An 8,161-nucleotide genomic window follows, 5' to 3' on the forward strand; every position below is an offset into this window, starting at 1 on the left:
CATCCTGATGTCTGCCTCACATCACTTTCCCCATTGCTCACGTCCCTGCAGTCACATATGGCCCATTGCGCCCCAGGAACCACATGGCATGTGCAGAGCACTTCTTCTTGACCATAGTGAGACTTCTGAGAACTTGTCCCTATCTGGCTGCTTTAATCCGGCCGGTCAGAATTACCAGGGGAGCCAGTTTTGACCTATTCAGGCTCCCTAGGTCCTTCTATCTTGCTGCTCACGTGTGAAATGCTATGTACCTCCGAGGACCTGTCTCAGAGTTAAACTCTGACACTCTGGGGAGTGGTGGGCTGCTGGGGTGGGGGAGGGCAGCATGACATTGCTGGGTTTGTCTGCTGGACGTGACAGTTGGCTTGTCACTGGGGTCAGAGAAGAGCGTCTGTTTTACTATCATGGCAGGGGCTCTCGGGCCTATCCTTGCCTCTTGCAGGTCCGTATCCTTGATGAGAACTGAGGCAGATTCTGAAAACTCTCATAGTCCTTCTGGGCATCCACTCATCTGATCCATGGCTAAACCATCCAAGTTCCCTTGATCTTAGAGATTTGTGTTTTGGTGTCCTACTTAGGGCTACCATTGCTGTTATGAAACACCATGACCAAAGCAACTTGGGAAGGAAAAGGTTTATTAGGCTCACTGTTCATCGCTGAAGAAGTCAGGACAGGATAGGGCAGGGACCTGGAGGCAGGAACTGATACAGAGGTCATGAATGGGTGCTGCTCACTGGCTTGCTTCCTATGGCTTTCTCCATCTGCTTTCTTGTAGCACTCAGGACCACCAACCCAGGGGTGGCCCGCCCACAATGGGCTGGTCCCTTCCCCATCAATTGCTAATTAAGAAAATGCCCTACTGGCTTGCCTTCAATCTTATGGAGGCATTTTCTCAGTTGGGGTTCCCTTCCTTCAGATGGCTCTAGCTTGTATCAAGTTGACATAAAACCAGCCAGGACTTTTGGTAAATCTCTTTAGTGCTCAAATCTGCAAGGGTTTGTATTTATTTATTTATTTATTTAGCCACAAATCCATTAAAGAAACACTTATTGAACACCACTTGTTTGCACCAAACGTTGTCAGGCTGGGGACCCAGAAGTGCCAGGGAGAGTTGGTGTACAGGAGATGATTATAGACGGGGTCCCCAAGTGTAAGTCTGGGGGATGACTTCTTCTTTGTTTAGCCCTCTTGCAGCAAGAGTATACACTGATTCGTGTATACACCATTAATATGTGCATAATTATGACTCTACACACTTGAATGGCACACTTTACAGTTAAATTGTGAAGCACAGCCTTATTAATGCAGAAGGAAAAACGGACAGGCGTGCTGATGGGACTCAGTTGCCTTTTATAAATGCTGAATTGGCTTTCTGAGTTAAAATAACCACGTGTTTCTTGAAAATGATCCTCACTGACAGTTTATAAATGCTAACTAAATTCTTTCTTCGACCCGGCACCAGGCTCTGGCGTTGAAGGCATTTAATATTAGGAAAAGGTGAAGTGTGGGATTAATTAATCATTTGAAGTTATTTTTTTGCATTATTTACTATGCCAATGGCTTGCTGAAGAAGACCCAGAGTATGTTGTTTCTTAAAGAGGTTTATTTATGTGATGCGTGTGAGTGTTTTGTCTGCATATATGTTTGTGTGTCACTAGTGTACCTGGTGTCTGCAGAGGCCAGAAGAAGGTGTTGGATCCCCTGGGACTGAGCTACAGATAGTTGTGAGCCGCCATGTGGGTGCTGGGAACTGAACCTGGGTCCTCTGTAAGAGCAGGTAATGCTCTGAACCACAGAACAACCTCTGCCCCCAGAGCCATCTCCATACCCCTCCCCCCCGCCCTGAAACCATCTGTGCTTCAAAAGCTGTGCTTTTGGTAAAACTGTAGCGTGTCTTCTTGGGATCGCTTGTCAGTATTTTATTCACGGTTTGATTTTGATCCCATATGTCACGTTGTGGGCAATGGCTTAGTGGGTAAAGTGCTTCCTGCACAAGCATGAGGACCTGTGTTCAAATCCCTAGAACTTGTGTAGGAAGCCAGGTGTGGCCTCTGGAGTTTGGCGGGATCTTGGGGGCTCCCTGGCTAGAGAACGGGTGAGCTGCAGATTTAGTTCCAGGTCCTTTCTCAGAAGTAAGGTGGACTGTGGCAGAGGATGATACCCAGCTTCTGTCTCTGACCTCCTCATGAACAATCTCTCCCTACCTCCACTGCACGCACATGGCCTCACGTGTGCACGCTTGTTCAGACCCATGTGTCTTTCCAAAAGGTTGTCTTTGTGTGGCGCTTTTGCTCAACACCAGTGCCATCTCCCTTTGCTTTTAATTTTTGTTTTGATTGGCTCTTTCAGCATCCTTGGGTGTTGGGGTTATTCTCACCAGCACATTCTACGCTTGGAGAGAAGCAGAAGAATACTGTGGAGAACCCTCCCTGACCACCATACCCTATGGACCTCTGTCCAGCCACTCTGGGACTGCTCAGTTTTCTTAACAGTAAAGGAAATCAAAACGATACCTGCTTTGTCCATAGAGTTAAATGAGATTAAGTGTGTACAGCGTCTGTTGTGAGGCTATTAATGTTCGGATGAACCAAGTAGAGAGCAGCTGGGGGCTAAGTGCTAGTGCCTTTTGAGGTTTTAACTTTTGAGCGAGCATTCCTGCATGTGGTAAACACATTCTAAAAACCCTTACTTGCTGCTTAAAAAAATACACCTCCTCCTGCGTATTCACGGGTACACGTCTTGTGTGTGAGGCGCATGTGGAAACCAGGAGTCGATTTGGGCGTCTTCGTCTAGTCTCTGCTCCCTCTTCTTAGAGACAGGTCCTCTCAGTGAACCCAGAGCTCACAGATGCAGCTGGGCTGGCCGGCCAGCTAGGCTTAGAGCGCTCTCTGCCACAGAAATTTCGCATCTTCTCGTGAAATTTCTGGAATTCATTGTATGCATTACAGAACGGATTTTTTTTTAAATTTTATTTTAAAGGGGTTAATAAAAAGGGATTTTATATTTTAAAGGAACCAAGCGGCTCTGCCAATGAAGTGGGACGCTTAAAACAAAGCAGTATTTGTTTTGGTTTTTCAGATGTCCTTTTGGAAAGAACCCTGCCTGACTTCGCTGCGCAGCCTCGGAAGTTTCAGGATCCGGGAGCACCGCGTGTGGAACACATCAAGGGCCGAAGGCTTCCCAAGCACCCAACTCGATTGTTTACTTTGGAGCTTGGAAAGCGCTGCTGCTCAGAAAATTTTCCAAGGTTTTTGCGATTTGTTACGCATCCAAGGTCATTTCCTGGCCCGGATTGTCCACGGCCCCCGCAGCCGCCCGGCCAACGTGGAAAGCTGCCCTGTGCAAGGGCCGGCAGCTGGGAGGAAGCCCCGCTGGGCCTGCGTGGTTTGGGGCCTCCCTTTGCCCACTGCGGACTGTCTTTCCCAGATCTTCCACTAGAGGGCGCACGCCACCAACTGTGCGCTCTCTCAGAGGCGGCTCTGTTACCCAGACCTACAGGACTGGTACAGGCATCCCAAGGGGCTTTTGGTGGCCGCCCGGGGGGCGGGCTTCCCTCAGAAAGTACCTCTCAAGATTTCCTGGGAAAAGCTGGGACTGTGGCAGTGCTCTAAGTTCAGAACCTCGGTGTTTGTTTTTCTTAATTTATTTTTAAAATCAGCATACACAGTGCTTTCTTCCGGCGTTTTCGTACAGACTCAGTTTTGATTGATTCTCCCCTGCATCCTTTCTACAGTCTCTGGTCCAGCCCTACCCCCATCACCAATCCTTGCTTGAACTCTTCTACCCCTAGTATTCCTCTATCTGCTTCCATATCACATACCTTCTGTTCCCCTGCCCACCCACCTCTCTCAAAGCCTCCTTTTCCCCATCTCCTGGGTCCCCTTTTAACTGTGTGATCTCTATTCCCATATCAATACATACATAAGAGTTAGAGCTAGGATCCAGACTTCCCATTACTTTGTCTTTTCCTTTTGAAAAGGTGCTGTGGGGGTGTCATTATGATGGATGCCAGGGCTTTGGGGACACTTCCTGGAGCAGAAGTCTTTATGGGTAAAATAACCGAGCTATTTGAAGGTAGAGACTTGAACGGCACAGAACAGATGGCACCCGGGTCCCTGGGCCCTGCTGTTGAATAGCACCTGGCTGGCCACTGGCTCTGAAGATGGCCTCACTTTTACCAGTTCTGCTGCTGCAACCCTGCAGGTGTCCTGCGCCCCCTGACCCAGGCATGTCCCTGTGCTTCCTCCTGGCCCTGGGTTTGAGGGCCCCCCGACCCTGAATGTCTGCCTCCTGTGGGTCACACCTAACGCTGAGGCATCTGAGGAGAACAACAGGTACCGTCCCAGCTCCACCGCCTCTGAACATCCCCCTGCGCTTCTGCACACGTGAGGCCCCTTGCTTCTGCCTCTAAAGCACAGGCAGGGACCATGGCCCCTGTCCTTCCCGATTTTCCAGATGGGATGATGAGGCTCAGAGACATCCAGTGTCAAGCCTCCCTTGCTGCCTTTGGCTCCCTTTGAGCAGAGCTGAGGCTCAGTCCTAAGCCTAAGTGCTGAGGCTTAGACTTGATCTCAGGTCACCCGGATCAAAAGGCATGGCTCGTAACTATCTCCTTCAGTCCTTTACCCCACTAGGAATTTGGGTTTGGCTTCAGAAAACAAACAGAAAAAAAAAAAAAAAAAAGACAAACAAACAAAAAAGCCTGACCCTATGACCTTTAAGCTCCAAGGAGAGGCTGTCAGCAGGTCCTGACCCTCCCTCCTGACTCTCTCCGTAAAATGGAACAGGACTTGTTTGGGTGGGTTGAGAGTGGTCCTTGATGGGGGCATGGGCGGGGCAGATCTGAGGGGAGGCTTCTAACCGCACAGCTTTACAGAACAAACAAACATAGACATGGAAGAGCAGCCCTCTCATGAATGTCTGTGTCCCATGTTCAAATCTGGGCCATTCCAAGTCTAGTTAATAACTAGAACTAGTTATTGGAGGTGCCCGTGCCTATTATGGACTTTATCTGGCTGGACATCTCCTTGTCTCCCCTCTTCAGCCTTCTGCCGAGCATGCTGTCCCCCCGTTAGCCACACGATGGCGCAGCAACTTAAGGTTCTGGTTGACATTTTGTCTCGGGACAGGAAGGACCTTCAGCTCTGTTCAAAGGGAGCCAAATGGAGCAAGGGAGACTTGACATTGGACTTTATGAGAACTCTTAAATCTGGCGTGAGGAGGTAGGACAGGGAAGGGATGCTGGATTCTGAAGAGCTCGGAGGGACTTGGCTGCAGACTGGAGGGATCACAGTGAAAGGCGCCCCACGGCCGTGAGCACCTGTCGGGCAGGCTCTCTATCCGGTCAGCTACAAAGCTGCTGCAACTTCCCACCTCTGGCTGAGTTTCTCTCCCTCCCTCTTTGCCTTTTTTAAAGATTTATTTCAAGTTATGTGTATGTGTGCGTGTTCGGGGGGGTGGGGTGGGGCGGGGGGCGTGTGGATGTAAGCGTGGGAACCCTTGCAGGCCAGAAAGTACTGGATTTCCTGAAGCTGTAGTTACAGACATCCGTGAGCCACTTGACAACTGTGGGCGCTGGAAACAAAATTCAGGCCCTATGGAACAGCTGGAAAGTCATCTCTCCAGCCCCCCTTTCTTTCTTTAAAACAGGAGCTCACCCTTGTACTAAGGCTGGTCTTGAACCTGCTATGCAGACCAGGCTGGCCTCAGAGTCTCAGGCCTATACCACTGTGACCATCTCAAATGGATTTTTTTTGCCTTATAAATTGTGTATCCCCGTCCTTAATTCCTTCCTTCTCAAAGAGTCAGCTTAATTGTTCACATACATTTTGGGGGCAATTATGTCTAGTGCAGTAATGATCCATTTTTGAGTCCCAAATTTGGACATATTTAAAATTGAGTCCAGTTTGGCCCTTGTAAAGTGTGCAAATGCATACATACACACATGCCCAGACACACACACACACACACACACACACGGTCAGATAGGTGTGACCTGCTACTGTGTGTCTGCTCTGCGCTTCACTAAGCATGGTCGAATCTCATTTCTAGACACTGAGGCCTCACGGTGTCTATTTGGAGAGAGTCCACAAGAGGTGCTGATGACCACGTGACCACACGGACTCTCTGGGTTTCACATCATACAGTTCTGAGCTGTAGTGGCTTTAGCTAGAGTCATACAGTTAAGGTTGAATGCAACTTGGAACAGTCTCCTACATACCCCAATACCTGGAAGAGCAGTCAAAACCTTCCTGATCTGCAGATTCAAAGCTCAAAGCCCCGGGGCGGGGGGAACTCACCCACTCCAGAGCAGCTGCCTACCTCTCCATTCTAAGCCTGACTCTCCTATTAGAGCTATCCCTCTGGAGACGGGGACTGGACACTCAGTCTCTCCTGTCTGATGTTTTTAAAGAATTAACTACCATTTGCTTTCCCAGATTTGGGATTACAGCGTGCGGGGTGTATGGACACATCAGTGTGCGTGTACGCGAGACACACTCAACAAACAGAAAACAGAGGGGGCGCTGCCGCAACTTAGAATGGTGCACATCTTTGTTCGACACTCGCTTTTGCACAGATGTATTGTTGTTTACTGATGTAACCTGTGGTAGATTTCCATAGTGTACCTACCGAGTGCTGGGCAAATAAAGATGAAAACGTCACGGTTGCTTTTAGATGACGTCTGCTCCCTGGAGTCGCTTTTGATGGGAGGCAAGGTGTGCCACACAGCTGGGTTGTCTGGGGAGAAGCCAGCCTAAGCCCTTGTGTCTGTGAGGTAGAGCCCGTGTTTCCTTCCTCACTGGGCATGGGCATGGGCATGGGCGTGGGGAGGGGAATTGGTAAGGGTATGGGTATGTGGATGGTAGTCAGGCCTACATCAACACATCCTGTGAAGACGAAGTGAACTGACAAGGCTTGTCACAGTGCCTGCAGGAAGAAGTTGGGAAATAAGCAGTCATGACTGTCCTTTGTCAAATAAGGGAAGCGGGAAGCTTGTGATGGTCCTGTTCTTTAAGTCCCTATGGTGCACAACAGACCAGGTACCGCTGGGAATGAAGGTGACCTATACATAGCCCTTCCTGCCAGGGGGCTGGGAAGATACGCCATCATGGACCCATGGTGCTGAGCCTGAGGAGAAGTGCGTGTGGGAGGAAGATGGGCGAGGGCGTGACCTCTGGCTCAGGGCGGCTACCTGGCTGGGGTTGTGTGTTCTCACACATGAACACACAGAACGACTGTGACCCACAGAGGCACACACAGCTCTCTCACCTCTGGTGGATGCCAAGGCAGGAGCCATCTAAACTCTGGTGCTCAGGGTCCTGGAATTCTGTATGCCTTCTGGGGGTCTAGTGATGAAGACACCGGTCCATGCTCGTGCCTAGGGGAAAGGACACCCTGCCCAGGTCTATCCACATCAGTATTGGCCAGGGCTTTTTGGAACAGTGCTTCATCTCTGTTTTTTTTTTAAAAAATATATAATGTATTTATTTTTATTGTATGTGCATTGGTAGTTATGCACGTCTGTGTGAGGGTGTTAGCGCTTGGAGTTGCAGATAGTTGTGAACTGCCATGTGGGTGCTGGGGTTTGAACCTGCGTCCTCTGGCTAGGCAGTCTGTGCTCTTAACTGCCAAGCCATCTCTCCAGCTCATCCTAGGTGTTTCCCACTTGTTTGGTGGGATCTCCTGAGCTGTCAGCAGCAAGAAAGGACATATACTCAGCAGAGGCCTTCCAGGGCTTGGGAGCTGAGACCTACAAGGGACTGATGCTGTCCTGAGCCCTGCAGCCTGCTGGCCAATGGCCCGTGGCTGAGACACACACTGTTCCAGAGAGGGACAGAACTGATTGAATGAATGCCTATACAAAGGAGTTTAACTAGATTGCCTTACACAGAACAAGAGAATGTACAACAATGCCCTTTGCATATTAGAGATGCTGAGAACCTGGTGTCTGGTCAGCACATGAGGCCGGATGCTTCAGCAGTTCTGGTCTAATGCCATGAGACTAAGGGATTCCTGGGAGCTGCTGGTCTGTAGACCATGTTGGAAGAACAAAGAAAATGGGTTCTGATGTGAGCGAAGGATGGTACCACCATCACCACCACCAGCACCAGTACCACCACCACCAGCAGCAGCATGAAGCACGCATCCACTCTCAAAGGTG

This window comes from Psammomys obesus, unplaced genomic scaffold, assembly GCF_907164565.1.
Source record: "Psammomys obesus unplaced genomic scaffold, mPsaObe1.curated_primary_1811, whole genome shotgun sequence".
Taxonomy (NCBI): Eukaryota; Metazoa; Chordata; class Mammalia; order Rodentia; family Muridae; genus Psammomys; species Psammomys obesus.